The sequence below is a fragment of the Bison bison genome, unplaced genomic scaffold, assembly GCF_000754665.1.
Source record: "Bison bison bison isolate TAMUID 2011002044 unplaced genomic scaffold, Bison_UMD1.0 scf7180017863885, whole genome shotgun sequence".
NCBI lineage: Eukaryota > Metazoa > Chordata > Mammalia > Artiodactyla > Bovidae > Bison > Bison bison.
In genome coordinates, this window is record NW_011494457.1 from 653,223 (window position 1) to 670,123 (window position 16,901).

General features: G+C 41.2%; 1 protein-coding gene across 2 annotated transcripts in view; it reads left to right on the forward strand.

Moving 5' to 3' along the window:
• Nucleotides 1-16,901, forward strand: part of TNRC6B (trinucleotide repeat containing 6B) — a 186,631-nt gene that overhangs the window by 100,003 nt on the left and 69,727 nt on the right. The gene's annotated exons all lie outside the window — the stretch shown is intronic.

A 16,901-nucleotide genomic window follows, 5' to 3' on the forward strand; every position in this document is an offset into this window, starting at 1 on the left:
TGTTCTGTTTTTGTTTTTTGGTGGTTTTTTTTTTTTGTTTTTTTTTTTTTAGATTTCACATGTAAGTGAAATTGTACGATATTTGTCTTTCTCTCATTTCTTTGACTTAGCATAATATGGAGGTTTCTTTCTTTTTTATGGTCAAGTAATATTCCTATATATAGATAGATACACACATACATATATACACATACGGAATCTTCTTTATCCATTTATCTGTCAGTGGACACTTAGGTGGCTTCCATATCTTGGCTGTTGTAAACAGTGCTGCAGTGAACATAGAGGTACATGTATCTTTTCCAATTAGTGTTTTTGTTTTCTTCAGAAAAATACCCAGAAGTTGAATTGCTGGATTGTATGGTAACTATTTCTAATTTTTCGAAAAACTTCCATACTGTTTTCCATAGTTACTACATCAGTTTACATTCCCACCAACAGTGTTCCAGGGTTTCATTTTCTCCACTTCCTTACCAACATTTACTTGTTCTTTTGATAATAGCCATTCTGATAAATATGGGCTGATACGTGTCATTGTACTTTTGATTTTCATTTCCCTGGTGACTACTGATGTTGACCATCTTTTCAGGTGCCTATTGGCCATCTATATGTCTTTGGGAAAATGTCTAATCAGGTCCTCTGCCCATTTTTTTAAGTTTTTGGTTTTTTTTTTTGATGTTGAGTTATATGAGTTCTTTGTATACTTTGGATATTAACCCCTTATCAGATATATCATTTGCAAGTATCTTCTTTAAAACTGAATTTATTTGGTTGAAAAAAGTACACAGTTGTCTAACCACCACCCAGCTTTTCCTTTTCAATGCAATAGTATTACTGGTTTTTTTAAATGTTTTCTTCCAAGGAGTCTCTATTCATATATAAAGAGCTACACATAAGCCCTCTTTTTCTTATGTACCTGATAATTAAAGTACACTTGTTTGCATCTTGCTTTTAAATTTAACAATATATCTTGAAGATCTATTTTCATTAGTACGTAAAGAGCTTCCTTTCATAATTACATAGTATTTCCTTGTGTGGATAAGCTATAATTTCTATAAGCAGCTTCCTACTTGATGGACTGTTTCCAGTCTTCTGCCATTATAAACATGATGCGGTCATGTTCTTTAGGTCTGTCATCTCCCACGTGTATAATTATTTTCCTGCGATAATGTTCCTAAAAGTGAGATAGCTAAGTCCAAGACTGTGTACACTTTAACTTTGGTAGAAAACGTTTAAATTGTCCTCTATAGAGATTTTACTAGTTTATATTCTCACCAGCAACATATATGAATGCCTTTCCCCTGGCACCTTTGACAGCATTGTAGTTTTACAAATTTTGTCCTTGACAGTTTGGTAAGTGAGAAGTGGTATTCCAGGACAGTTTAAATAATGCTATTCTCTTACAGGGAATGCAGTAGATTATCTTCTCAGATGTTTTAGATGTGAACTATGAACAATGAGTTCATTTCCTTCACCTCCTTTTCTATTGGATTGTTGACCTTTTCCTTACTGATTTGTGGGAGCTCTTTATGTATCACGGAACCCAACTCTTTGTGATGTGAATTGCTAATATATTTTTCCCAGCAAACACTGGTTGTGTTCCTGGTGGGTTTTATCATAATAATGGTTTTAAAGTTTATAAATATCTGTATTTTATATAGATACAGCAATCATTTGTTTATGAGATCTGAGTTTGTATCATAGTTAGAAATTAGAAAGTCTTTGTTTACTCTGTAATTATGAAAAGAGAAATCAGCCAGCTTCTTCAGTGCTTTAGTGAAGAATATGCACTTCCTTCTTTCCTTTATATTGAACTTTTCCCTTCATCTAGAGTTTATTTTCACGTGAGGTGTGCGGTATGGGTCTAATTGAGTAGAGTCATGGTGGCTCTTCAGTATGTCTCAGAAATGTTGTGTCTCATACCTCCTTGTGTCTTACCCAAGCCCTTCCTCTAGGGTTTATGCATCATAGATGCTTGATAGGGAGGAGAAGGCTGAGGGAACTGCTGCCAGAAGAGAAGCAGAAGCTGCAGCCCATGGACTGGCTATTGTAAGATGCTTTGATTCACTGTCTCCAGTCAGCACAGCCACTCTTCATGACAACCAGCATAATCCGCATTTTATAGATGCAAAAACTGAAACCTAGAAGCCAGATAATTTGCCCAAGTTCCTGCCATGAGTAGAAACTGAGGCTGGAGATGCAGGTAATTTGGTCTTAAAACTGTCAGACTTCAAAGCTTGTGTTTTCTCTTTGCCTGACCTTGGTAGAGGGCTCTGTTTGTTGTAATTGATTGTACTTGGATATGGGGGTTGTGGGAGATGGAATCAAAAAAACTTTGAAGATGTTGGAAACTGAGTCCTGAAACACACACACAAAAATAGAGAAACACTGCAGGCGTTTGTTGCGAATCTCTAGACTCAGAGATTATACAGATTTTATACAGGAAGCAAGATTCTTAACTACCAGGGGAAAAAAAGACCTTGATCTCTTGTTTAAGAGAAACTTAAGTGTTCTTTCAGAAAACCATGATATTTACACTTGGCTATTACTGAGATTGTTAAAAGCATACATTTGCAATTCCCTAGATTTGAATAATGTTATTAAAGGTTACAATGGTAGATTACTCTCTAAAAATTTTCCTCAGATGACCTAAGTAGAAATTAGGTACAAAATTGTGTATATAGAGCCATAAAATATAATCTAGAATTAGGCATCCTGTATGTGGTCTTGAAGCATCAAACACAGTTACATGTTGGCTTAGTTGTTACCAAAAGGCTGTGTATAAATGGCATTTTAAATTTTGAGTCATCTTCCCACCTGTGTATAATTTTAGATGAACAACTGGGTCATGTAAGTTCAGGAGTTATCCATACTCTGTAGCTGGTTACTTATTAACATCAAACATGCTTATCTTTTAGAAATGTACATTTCCCTCAAGGTAATTCAATTTTTATCATTCAACTTGCTAAATTTAAACGACAACTGGCATACAAAAACAGGACTTTGCATTTTTACTATTCTGAAAATAGAGCACAAATTAAAAGCATTGAGAAGTAGGGTGCGACTGTCAACCTGTGGATCCTGAATTCAGAGTTGATTTCCTTCTCTGCTCATTTTTCAATACCAAGATAAGTGTCACAAATAGCACCCTTTCTCAGAGGATTTCCAGAATTAGAATAACAGGCATAGACTTAGTACAGTGGTAGTGGTGCCTATAACCAGGAAGCTGCACCCTGCCTGTCTCACTCACTGTTGGCAGTAAGGTCCTATGTGATCTCTGAGGTAAGGCCCCAAGTCTCCTCCTCTTAATTTCTGAGTAAAATGCTTGGCTTTCTCTTAAGGCACAGATCTAGAAAGACGTGCAAAAGTCACTTTCCCTGGTGGCCTGTGATATGACAAGACCCTTCCCACCTTGGTCAGAGGAGAACCATGATTCGTTGTTTGAATTCCATTCTTTTCTCCCCTTTAGATCTGAGTCATGCTTTTAAAGGTTTTCATGCCCACTATTTAGCCCTGTTTCTTATGTGTGCCCGGGCAGCCCTGAGAAAGTGGCTTGGTCAATGAAAGAGGAGACTCCAGAGCCTGAGTGAGGATAATGACCCACACTCCCTTCTCCTGTGTAGGGAGGCAACAGACCACCAAGAATCTCTCCAACCTTCCAGACACCCCACCACCCCCCCCAACCCCGGCCCCTGGGAGTGCACTCACAGGAGTCTGAACTCAGCCCAAGCCTGCTGAGTGAGCATCTGCAGAGACCAGGCCCTGCTGGGGTAGACATGTGCACTTGAAGCATTTTGATGTCCTAGCCACCAAGTCCTCCTGGATGAACGTGGAGAGTACATAATCTTAAGAGTTGTTTGTCGTGCTTTTATTGCTTTAAAATTGCCTTCTAAAGGGGTTTTTAACTTACTGTGATTGAGTTGCAAACAGTCTATTGGATTTCTAAGGTCAGTTGTTGTTATTACGTCTCTTGATGTATAATTGTGTTGGCCCATACATGGAAGCAGGCAAAGAAGGGTGGGAAAACAGTATAAAAACAAAAGCTTCTAAGTGTTTCGTGAAAGCAGCCCCACTGTCTACTGGTCTTAGTTGTTGATTGCTCTCTAAATGACATGTGCCTCACACTTTGGGTTCTCATTGATAAGCTGTTTTCTTTTCTGCTGAGAAACCATACTTTGCTATTCTGTTGTGGCTTCCAGAACCCTGGCTTGGACTCCTATAGCTTGTTTCTTTTCGCTTTCTCTACTGTTGAATACTAAGGGTAGAGTGCTTCTCTGGCTTTGTGTGTTTGGCCCTTAGGGTTTAAACATAGTCTTTAGTGGTTCCAGGATATACATATTAAAAGCCCTCCTCAGGATGTTGCTTCTTAGTCTATTGAGTATTTGTAAACTACTCCTAGTTTCAGGCTGTCTTTTGGAGCCTTAGCAAGTACTTTCAGGAGTAAAATGTAAGATGGTGTTAACAAAGATTTATTCACCAGATCTTAGGTCTTGAAAACCTCAGGGATCTTTTGAGCTTGAAGAACCTTAGTTTGAGGCAAGCAAAACCAAAAGAATAGTTGAAAAATTAGAAGATTTGATTCAGAGTTGCACTATAAACACATCATAAAGGTATGAGGCTTCCCTAGTGGCTCAGTTGTAGTGAATCTGCCTGCCAGTGCAGGACATGTGGGTTCAGTCCCTGAGTTGGGTAGATTCCCCGGAGAAGGAAATAGCTACCCACTCCAGTATTTTTGCCTGGGAAATCCCATGGACAGAGGAGCCTGGCGTGCTACAGTCCGTGGGGTTGAAAAGAGTCAGACTCGGCTTAGCAACTAAACAACAACAACAGTATAGGTGTTACCAGCTGAATGGAAACATCAGGAGAAAATCCCAGTAAACAGGCTGGCAGTTTATAGCAATCTAGAGAGTTAAAGCTCTTGCCTGGAAAATCCCATGGACAGAGGAGCCTGGTGGGCTGCAGTCCATGGGGTCGCTAAGAGTCGGACATGACTGAGTGACTTCACTTTCACTTTTCAGTTTCATGCATTGGAGGAGGAAATGGCAACCCACTCCAGTGTTCTTGCCTGGAGAATCCCAGGGAAGGGGGAGCCTGGTGGGCTGCCATCTCTGGGGTCGCACAGAGTCAGACACGACTGAAGTGACTTAGCAGCAGCAGCAGAGAGTTAAAGCAGTGAAATGTAATGGTTTAAAAGTTCAGACATTTACCTTATTAAGATTTCTTTTACAGGAGGCTTCATTGCATTTAAAAATGGTACTTTACACTCACAGGAATGTTATCAATGCAGAAGCTCCGATTTAAAGATTTGGCATCTTAGACTGTCCAACCTGGATGAAATTTCAACTGTTAGAGCTCACAGGTACCAGTGCACAGTCAGGGTTCTGCCAGGAAAATAGAGGCCATTCCAGGTATTCCATGGAGGAAAGAGTTTCTTTTTCATTTTTATTTTCAGCCCCTTTTTGAGGTGTAACTGAAATACTAAATTAGAATTGAAGTGCTTAGATTTGAAGTGTTCAGAATACATGCAGTTTTGAACTGTGTATGCTTACAATGAAAAGTATATCCGTTATCTCCCAAAGTCTCCATCTGTGTATGTGTGTATGTCTGTGTTGGCTGAGCTGGGGCTTAGTTGTGGCATGTGAACTCTTAGTTGTGGCATGGGATCTGGTTCCCTATCTAGAGATTGAACCTGGCCCCCTGCATTGCGAGTGTAGCGTCTTAGCCACTGGACCACCAGGGAAGTCCCCACAGTCTCTTAGTGCCCACTTGTCCGTCTTCCTTTTGGCCCTGCCCTGTCCCTTCCCAGCCCCCAGGTAACTGCTGATCTGCTTTCTGCCCTTACAGATTAGTTTGTGTTTTCTAGAATATTATACAAATGGACCATACAGTTCTCTTCTGGCTTCTTTCATTCAACATAATTACTTTGAGTTTTATCCATGCTTTGTGTTACCGTTCCCTTATTGCTGAGAACTGTTTGATTGTATGCCCTACCACAATTTGTTGATCCATTTACCAACTGATGCACAATTGAGTCGTTTACAGTTTTCAGCTCTTAAAATCAAGCTGCTACAAAGTTTGCCCATTTGAAAAATAGGGTTTTTAAAATATATTATTAGATTTCCAGGGTTCTTTATCTATCTGGAGATGCATTCTTTATCAGATAGGTGATTTGCGAATATTTTCTCCCAGTCTGCTGCTCTTTTTCTCTTAACGGCATCTTTTGGACAGTAGAGGTTCTTAATTCTGAAGAATCAAATGTATTGTGTTTTTTTGTTTTTGTTTTTGTTTTCTTTTGTGGATCATCCTTTTGTCGTTAGGGCTAAGAAATAATCTTCCTAACCCAAGTTCACAAAGATTTTCTTTTCCTTATTTTCTTTTAGTTTTATGTTCAGGTCTGTGGTCCATTTGAGTTGATTTTTGTATGTAGTGTAAGGTCTGGGTTGAGGGTTTTTTTTTTTAAACATATGGCTGTTCAGCTGCTTCCCCACCGTTTGTAGAGAACAGACTATTCTTTCTCTGCTGAATTACCTTTGTACCTTTTTGAAAATCAGTTGTCCATTTCTGTATTGATCTACCTCTGGAATCTGATTCATCCTACTGAACTTTTTGTCTTTGTCGATGGCAATACTGCACTGCCTTGATTACTATATCTTTATAATAAGTCTGCGTGTCAGGTGCTGTGAGCCCTCCAGCTGTTCTTTTTGAAACTTGTTGCCTATTCTGGGTCCTTAGGAATTTTTAAAAGAGCTTGTCAGTTTCTACTTAAAAGTCGTGCCGAGATTTTGATAGGGATTATGTCAAATCTGTAAATCAATTTTGGGAGAACTGACGTATAAACAGTGCTGTCTTCCAGTCTGTGAACACAGTGTATCTCTCCACTTATTTAGGTTTTAAAATTTTTCTCTTATCAGCATTTTACAGTTTTCAGTGTACAAGGATAGGACTTTATCATCAGGTTTACCTCTAAATACTTCGTAGGTTTCAATGCTACTATAAGTAGGATTTCTAAAAATTTCAGTTTTTGATTGTTGTTAGTATACAGAAATAGAATTGGTTTTATGTATTGATCCTATATCCTGTAACCTTGCTAAAGTCATTTATTAATTCTGGTAACTTTTGGGGGTAGAATCGATTGTATTTTCCAAAAAGAAAAGGCTTTTCTATAGGGAATTAAAAGCTCACACAACCATTAGAGAGTCGGGGGTGGGCGGGAGTAGAATGCAAGAGACCATTGTTGTTGATGAAATTAGAATGCCAGGTTCCTAGGGAAGCATGGTCTCAGCGGTCGTCTGCAGCTCCAGTATGGCTCCAGTTCATCTGGAAGCTGCTGTGAAAGTGGAAAGTCCTGTCTGCCGCTGCCTGTGTGTCTGCTTCCAGCTATTTTCAGAGAATACTGACTTCTGTCTATACTAGAGCAGGAGCTTCTCATTGGCCGTATCTAACTTAAAACAGACAGAGAATGGGATTCTGGGAAATGTTGTGCCAGGCTTCCCCTGCCAGCTGTAGGGGGTGGCAATGCTAGGCTGACAGTCAGGCACAGAAGGCATTGGGAGAGATACATGTAAGACCCTGTACTCAATCATGGAGCAGTAACTTAGCAACACTGTGAAAAATAGGGGTGAGAAGTGGCTGTAACTCAGAAAGATGTGATTGCTGGGGAAGGCAGATGGGCTCTGCGACCGGACTGACAGTGGGGTATTATCTGTATGAGGAAGTGGCAGGCCTGCTCTGTTTGGTCCTGCCTTACCCAGCAATTGGATGCTCGTCTACACAGTGAATATGCCTAGGGGATGGTGGTGAGGGGCTAGAAAACCAGGTCACAGGTGAACTGTTTGAAGACTGTGAGGAAGCCTCTGGGATACATGATGGGTGGCTACAAATATGGATTTAGAAGACTTCTGTGCAGTCTGGAAAGGAAAGCTTAGGACCGGTGGGCGGAAGCTATAAGGAGATAATTCCCAAAGCAATATAAGGAACTTCCTACACAGCTGCACTAGGACTGAATAAAGATCTTTGTTAGATCTCTGTTAGAGACTGCTGGGCTGCGAGGCAAGAGTATATAAAGTATAAGAAGAGTCATTTCAAATGAGCTGTTTCTCAGTCACCATTCTAACCCTGAAGGGTTTTGCAAGGGAAAACCTCCCCTATCACTCGTTATAACTTTTGCCACGTGGAATTTTTGAAAGTGAAAACAAGTTCTTGTAAATGTTTTTTCTTCCTTTTTCTGATTTGAGTAATTCCAAATAAACCTATTCCTTGCGTGTACCTTAGTTGTGGGATGTGGAGAGATTTGTGAGGCACTTGGAGTCAGAGGTTATGTTCACAGAAGTATTGTTGCCGTATTTCACTGATTCTGAAATGCAGATTCTTTTTGTGCTTGACATACTTGAAATCTGCATTCCCCTACAGCTGATGGCCCCCTTTGACTATTGATACCTACATTTGCTGTCATCATGGTTTGTTTGCCTGCACAGATGTGGTCCTAGCTATTCCTTATGTCGTTTCAATTAAATTTCATGCGTATTTGATATTACACAAGTTGTCTAATTGACTTTTAATATATCTTTATAAAGATTACACTGTCATTTGGCACTGAAACACAGATAGGAATAACGGGGCATAAGCTTGATGTTAATGAGGTTAATATTTATCCTTGAAGAAATCAGTACAATTTCATATTTTCCTAGAAAGAACAGCCAAGTGCATTGTTTCTGTACTATTCAAAGTAAGGTCCAGGGACCAGCAGCTTGTTAGAAAAGGAGAATTGTAGGTCCCCATCAAACCTACTAAATAAGAGTCTGCATTTTAACAAGATTCCCATTAAAGATTGAGAAGCATCGCTTTACACAACCACACGTAGGAAGGTAACTCATATGTAGAAGGAGCAGTGTTAATTTTGTTGTTATTGTACCGTCGCAAAATCTTGTCCAACTCTTTGCGACCCCACGGACTGCAGCATGACAGGCCCCCGCGTCCTTCACTATCTCCAGAAGTTTGCTCACGTTCCATCCTCTGTCTCCCACTTCTCCTTTTGCCTTCAGTCTTCCCCAGCACGAGGGTCTTTTCCAAAGAGTCAGCTCTTCGCATCAGGTGGCCAAAGTATTGGAGCTTCAGTATCAGTCCTTCCTATGAATATTCAAGGTTGATTTCCTTCAGGATTGACTGGTTTGATCTCCTTGCAGCCAGAGAAACTCTCAAGCCGCCGTACAAAAGAATTGCCTGTCACGTATTACATGATGCAACTCAGGGCAGGAGAAATTTCTGCATCCCTCTAAATTAATAAAAAATGTATTTACCTTTATTTTGCTTAGTTTAATGTTACTATTTTCTTCCCATGAGCCACTCAATGTTAAAATGATTTTGATGCTTCAGTGTTGTTTGGCCTTGACTACTAATTTAATATCATGTGCAAATTACATTAGCATCCCATTAAATTCCCTCAGTCAGATCCAGCAAATGAAAAAACGTTAAGAACAAATCCAACACAGATCTTTGGAGTACCCTACTATGTAATTTCCTCTGCCGAAATGGGTTTATTCCAGCATGCTCTCTTTCTGTGTGCATTTTTAATTAAAAACACTCTAAATGGATACTTCGAGCACTTTGCTTAACTCTTGTCATTGCACTCCTTTTGTTAATTGTCCTCACTCCAAATATGTGTGTGGTATCATTAATCCTTAATTGGTTATGACTGTTAATGGTTTTGTGTCTAGTTATTTTCTTACATTTTATAAATTGCCAGGATTACCATTTGTCTTTTAAGGAAGTAACTGTCTGTACAAGTCACGTATATTAGCTGTGCTTTAGTAAGCTTATGTAAATCTGTGTTGGACACAGTTCTTAGTGTCAGACAGTGGAACTTTGACTGCTGCCAACGGTTTATTAAGTGTGATGCTGTCTCATAGATCCTTGGGAATCACACCACTGGGGGCCCCACGGGAACTTTTTCCTCTTCCTGTACATTCAGGAAACCGCTGTTAGAGGTTTCGGCTCCAGGACCACATCATGTCTGCTCCCTGAGAAGAGGGGTGCCCTGCACCCTGTCAGTTCCCTAGTAAAGTCACGCACACGTGCAACTTATTGGCAGAACATAAGTCACATTTCAATCTCTAGTTAAAAAGAGTTCTGGGAAATAGGCCAGAAGGGGCTTGGAGTTGATGTTGGCTTAGTTGACGTACTCCTCCACCGCAAAGTGAAATAATAGCTTTTCTTACTGGTACAGTACTAACATCCTCAGTAAAAGGATGATGCTGTGGATCACGTGGTAGAGGAACATTTTAAACACCCTGTGGTGTCATATTTACCACATACCTAATGTATGGAAGACAAAGGAACCTCGACTGATAAAACTGTAACAGTTAGTTTGGACATATTGGGGAGAAGTGTAGATTTTAGCCTATTTGGGGGAATACATTTTTTGAACGTCAGGACCACAGTGATTTCTAAAGTTCTTTTTGACTGTTCTGTGACTTTCATAAAGAGCTGTTAAAATATTTGTTTGAAATAGAAGTCCTTAAACGCTTTAAGAAGATAACTAAAAGATGAATCAGTATTTGAGGCTCTTTTTTTTTCCCCCATTAAAATTGTTATTGAGATAATTGTAGATTCACATGTGGTTGTAAGAAATAACATATTGAGATTCCAGGCACCTTTTACCCAGTTTGTGCCAGTGGTTTCTTCTGGTGGAACTATAGTATAGTATCACAGCCAAGAGACTGATTGATACAACTCACTGATCTTGTTTAATTTCCCCACTTTTACTTGTGCTTATTTGTGTGTGTGTATGTGTTTAGTTTTATAGTTGTATTACATGTAGCTTCCCTTATCTACCACCACTGTCATCAACAGGCAGAAGTCTCATCACCTTTAGGACCACTGGTGTCACCCTTTTTTTATAATCACCCTGCCTCAGCCCCTAGCAACCCCTGACAACTGCTTGTCATTTCAGAGTGTTCTATAAATAGATTCATACAGTATGTAACCTTTGGGATTGGCTTTTGTCACTTACCATAATCCCTGGTGATTCATCGACGTCGTTGATAGCTTGTTCTTTTACAGTGTTGGTTTGCTTCTGGCACATTTCATCTGTTGGGTGGATCTGTTGTATCCATTTGGATCTGCCTGCCTTAATTATTGGAGAAGGGAATGGCACCCCACTCCAGTACTCTTGCCTGGAAAATCCCATGGACGGAGGAGCCTGGTAGGCTGCAGTCCGTGGGGTCGCTAAGAGTCGGACAAGACAGAGCGACTTCACTCTCACTTTTCACTTTCACGCATTGGAGAAGGAAATGGCAACCCACTCCAGTATTCTTGCCTGGAGAATCCCAGTGACGGGGGAGCCTGGTGGGCTGCCATCTATGGGGTCGCACAGAGTTGGACACGACTGAAGCGACTTGGAGGCAGCGGCGGCCTTGATTATATTATATATGGTTATGATCTGGAACCAGAGGTGCTGCGATACGTACCGACCAGAAAGTCGTCAGATGTTGACGGTACTGTAGCCGGTTATTCATACCTGGCAGATACTCTTTTCTCTTGGGTCAGTATATTGGTGACTGCTGCTTTCAAAGTATGAAGTTGTCAGCCCTGCCTCTGCTTGATACTTGAGGCTCAGTGGGCTTGAGCACATTAATTCAGGAACCATTGGCTGTGATTCCAGTTTTTGGAAAGAGGTTGATATCTTAACCTGGCTTATCACAAGCCGTGAATTCACCTGTCCAAGGTTCTGGTACTTTCAAAACACCAAAGGCACCCCAGTGTCCTGGAAATCACCGACTCAATGGACATGAGTTTGAACAAACTCGGGGAGATAGCAAACAACAGAGAAACCTGGCGTACTGCAGTCTGTGAGGTCGTAAAGAGTCAGATATGTCTTAGCGACTGAACAACAGCAACAACAGCAAAATACTGGTAAAGAACAGCAAAATACTGGTAAAGACGGAGGGCGGAGTTGTGAGGCGAGATACAGCTGTTCAGAAATTTAAGCTGAGGGGCACTTCTTGGTGGGCCAGTGGCCAAGACTTCACACTCCCAATGTGGGAGGCCTGGGTTCCATCCCTGGTCAGGGAACTGGATCCCACATGCCACAAGTAAGACCAGGCGCAGCCGCAATAAAATCTGAACGGAGAGCGCCAGGAAGGCAAGCAGCACTGCGTGTGGAGTTGTTGGCCTCCAGCACAGAGCTTGGCAAGTAGGCACTGAAATAGGAAGAAGGAAAGAGGAAAGGAACAGAATGGGGGAAGCTCTTAAGAAATAGAACGCCTAGTTTTTTTGGTGTGAGTGAGGACTGTTAGAAAATAAGCACAGAAAACTCTGACGCCTGTGTGTGAGTTTTTGCTGTGGGGGAGGGGGCAGTGGGAGGAGGGAGGAAGAATATCCCTCCCCCCAAAAAATAAAAGCCCAAATTCATACCGAGCACCCTCCCATCCCAGGATCTTTGAACTTACTGTTCTCTCTGCCTGGTCGGTCACTCTTCTCCCAGGTAATTTCCTTCATTCCAATCTCTCACAGCCTCAGAGAGGCCTTCCATGAATGCACATCTTGTGTAAAGTACCCTGTCATCTTCCCTGCCCCTTCCCTCTTGGTCGCGCTCTAGCTCCTTTCTCAGCTTTATTTTCTTGGTGATGTTGTGTGTGTACATTTGTCTGTCTGTCTCTGTCTAGACCATCAGCCCCCAAGGCCACTGTTACATCCCTAATGCCTAGATCAGTGCCTGGCACATACTAGTAACTCAGTGTCTGTCTGCTGAGTGATTTAACTAGTTAAATTTAATTGAGGCTTTTTCTTTCGAACCATGTCCCATTGAAAAGATAGAAAAGTGTCTCTCGCTCTATCATCATGCAGTTGGTAACATCCAGTGGAGGACCTCGTGTGTCCTAGGATTTGTGCTGGGTGGTAAGAGGAGGAAGGGCAGCAGTGGACTTCACTGTAGCAAACGCAGGCCTACTCAGCTTCCCGTTCTGCCCTGAGCGGGGCGGGCCAGCTCCTGTGAAGACAGGAGCAGCAGCTCTGAAAGCGGGAGGGGGAAAATGGGCTTTTCATGACAGAATTAGAGGTGGAGGAAGTATCGGTTTGTGTGTGTACACCAGTCCCAGTTTGATCCCTTATTCAGTTCCCAGATGTGTCCCCTTGAATTTGAGAAGTGCGGTGACGTTCAGCAGGGCCCGGCTACCCCTCTGATCTCATCCACCGCCTTCTCCCTTATTCGCTCGACTCCAGCCTCCTTGCCAAACACACCAGTGTCATTCCTTTCTGCTGCTGTCCCTCTGCCTGGAATCCGCTGGCGCAGACAGCCACATCTCCCTCACCTCAGTGGGTCTCCATGCTTCGGCCCCCTTATCAGAAAGGCCTTTTCTAACCATGTGTAGAGATGGTGAGATGTACAGAGGAGGGTGAGTTTCTTATGGGTTGAAGTTGTCAGGGAAGGCTTCACTGAAGCAGACAGCTACTGAGCCAGGACTTGACAACACAGTAAGGTGTGACTGAGCACCAAAAAGGAGGACGGTTTTTGCATCAGGTGTGCACAGTAGGTGAGGGTAGTGTAGAAATAGGACCTGCACTGTGACTGGCCTTCGATGTCAGCTCTAGGAATTGGCATCTAGATATCCAGCTCTGGACCTCCCCACGTGGTCTTGGAGGTTTTGGATGTGTGAAACAGCCAGTTTCTAGGAATGCCAGCATTGTCACTCTTTAATGTCCTGAACTTGCAGACAGAAGTCTTGCTCTGCTTCAGCTCTGATGAGTATTGAGAGTCTCCCCTTTTATTCAAATACGGCCTTTCTCAAAAACAAGTCCCTTGCACATACTTCTTGAAACCAGTCGTTGTTTATTTAAAAAAAAAAAGAAAAGGAGAAAGAAAACACTCGTATTTTCTTCACCTTAGACATTTTTTTTTTCTGTAATTTTATTTTATTTTTAAACTTTACATAATTGTATTAGTTTTGCCAAATATCAAAATGAATCCGCCACAGGTATACCTTAGACATTTTAAGAGTAGTTTTGGCTTTTTACCATTCTTGATTTATTCTAGATTACGGTGTTTACACTTGCATCTGGCTAATGGTAAGCTTAACACGAGAATTGAGAGTAGTCATTTTCAATTCCAACTACATGTTAGAACCACTTGGGGTGGGGGCTTTGGAAAACAACCCATAGATTCCTATGTGATTGATCTGGAATGTTGCCTCTGGGAGTGGTTTACTACCATTTACTCTGGCCCCTACCTCAGTGTGACCTTTGTAACAGAAGGATCACACTTTGCTTTTGGTGGTTGTATCCCTTTAGTCCCCTTCCATTTGGAACAGTTCCCCCATCTTCCCTTGGTGTTCGTGACCTAGAAATTTTTGAAGATTTTAAACCCATGATATTCTAAAATGTCTCCCAATTTGGGACTGTTTTGATGTTTCTTTATGATGATATTCAGGCTATGCATATCGTAGGATTATTGCTGTGTTCTCAGAGTCTCCTGACAGGTTACTCAGAATTTCAGTGTGTCCCATCATTGATGATCTTCATGTGGATTACTTAACTAAGGTGCTAACCACCTGGCTTCTCCTCTGTATAATTATTGTTTTCTCCTTTGTAGTTAATAAGTGTTTCGTGATGTGGTGCTTTAAAATTATGTGAATATTACATTCCTTGGTGTTTCAAGGTATTCACTGATTTCTTTCTGTATGGACTCACGTTTTCCTATCTTATACAATGGCTTATAATCTGTTGCTATCATTACTTATTTTGAGTGTCATATTGTCCCAGATTTAGCTTGTAAGACCCTCTTCAGGCTTCTGTGACCATTTGACATGTCCCTTCATTTGTCAAAGATTTTCTTGCTTGTTGGAAAACAAGCATTTCAGCTCATTTTGTGCTTTTCATCATCAAGCTCCCAAATTAGTTCTTTCTCAAAAAAAAAAAAAAAAACAACTGTGATTCTCTTAGTGAAGGATGGTATTTAGAAGCCATAATCTGGGTTCGAAGTATGTTCATAGCTACTATATTTGGATGTTGCTTGTTCCCAAGTCCTCTCAGTGATAGAGCTAGGGAATAAGTATGTGTATTTGCATACATGAAGGAATATAAAATTGCATCTACTTTTTTTTGTTATGTCTGGCCCTGTGTATTAAAAATCATGAGTTCATGCCAATAACTAATACTGATCCAACTCCATGGGGTTCATTTGAGTTTTCTTTTTCCATTTTGGTAACTCCTTTTTTCAATACTGAGAAACGTGACTGTTGTCATCCTTAATGTTATTATTGGTCAGTCCCCCACGTAACTGATCTCCCATCACTACCACCATAGATGGGTGGATGCTCTCTTCACCCCTGCTGGGCTCTGGCACAGCATAGAGATATTTCAGAGTTCTGCAAATGGTTCTAAGGTGCAGCCAGCATACGGCACAACTGAAACAGAAGAAGGTGAGCCCCACACTTTCTAATTGATTATTAAGTGAATGATGAGGTGAAGTCAGGTTTGGTTTGGGAAAATGAATTCTTCCTAAGAAAGTGAGATTTAAAGAGAAGACTCGATTCTACCAACACACAGTAAAAGATCAGGGTGAAAGCACAGTCTGTCTCCTGGAAAGCTTCAAAAAATATTTGTTTTGGAAATAAATCTGCTTGTAGTGAACATAAGTTTCAATCCCTTCCCCTGAATTACCTGTTTATAGGAAAAAATATTTGAAAAGGTTAGTTGTTTTTTTGAGAATGTGTCTCATTAATGACTAACTGCTTTTCTTTGTTTTACCTTGCCTTTTTAAAATAAACTTTAACAACATTATGCTTTTTAGAGCATTGAATATTCAAACAGATACTCATTCAGGCTATGGTTGCTCTTTTTCTGTAGTCAGTTGTACTTTAAAATATGGAAATCAAGTTACAGTAACTGGGTCACGAGGAACCCCATCTTCTCCTTCCATTTGCAGCCAGAGGAAGCAAGAGGTTCTAAGAGCCAAATATAACAGGATCTGCAGCCAGCCTCCCTTAGATGGTCAGCATCTATCTTGCCAATTTTCATAAATCCATTTTCTTAAAGTAGTACACTACTGCAAGTAGATTTTCACCAGGAACTTCACACTTAGGCTGATGTACACATAATCCAGCTCCAAAGAAAGCAGCCTTAAGCCTAAGGAAATTATAATAAAATCTCTTCTTTGATTGTAGTTTTTAAGTTGTCATGGATGTTCGGCTTCCCGGTTGACTCAGTGGTAAAGAATCCGCCTGCAATTCAGGAGTTGCAGGTTCGATCCTTGGGTTGGGAAGATCCCCAGGAGCAGGAAATGGCAACCCACTCCAGTATTCTTGCCTGGGAAACCCCATGGACAAGAGGAGTCTGGCGGGCTACAGTCCATCGGGCTGCAAAACAGCTGGACACGACTTAGCAACTAAACAAGGTGGACAGCAACAACATGGCGTTGTGTTGGAATGTGAATTGTGCACTTTAGGCTTTTGTGTATTTATGCCCAGAAGTATAGGAGACAGGGCAGCATCTGTGAATGTAGAAAGAGCCACTGAAAACGTGATGTATAGGTAAAACACTTCGTTTGCGTGTTCAGTTCTTACTTTCTGTAAATGAAGTGTCACTGCCTGTTCATGGGAGTGTGCCTCAGTGCTGGCCCTTGGTTCCTTCTGGGTAGGTTGAGGGAGTTTCAGTCCCCAAACTTGAGTCCTTCAGGAACCATCATTGGGGTTTTTGCCATGTCTGCAGACATTTAACGCTTTTCTTTGTTTGACTTTCAACTTAGCCTTTATCTAAGTGATAATCTATGAAACCATGGATTTGCTGTCGGACCCCCTAAAACCACAAGTATTGCAGATGGCATCTCGTCAGTTGTTGGGAACTGGGAGCTTGATTTCTAACTCTCTTTTCCAGCTCTGAAATTCAATAAGCTTGGCATCTGGGGTTTCCAG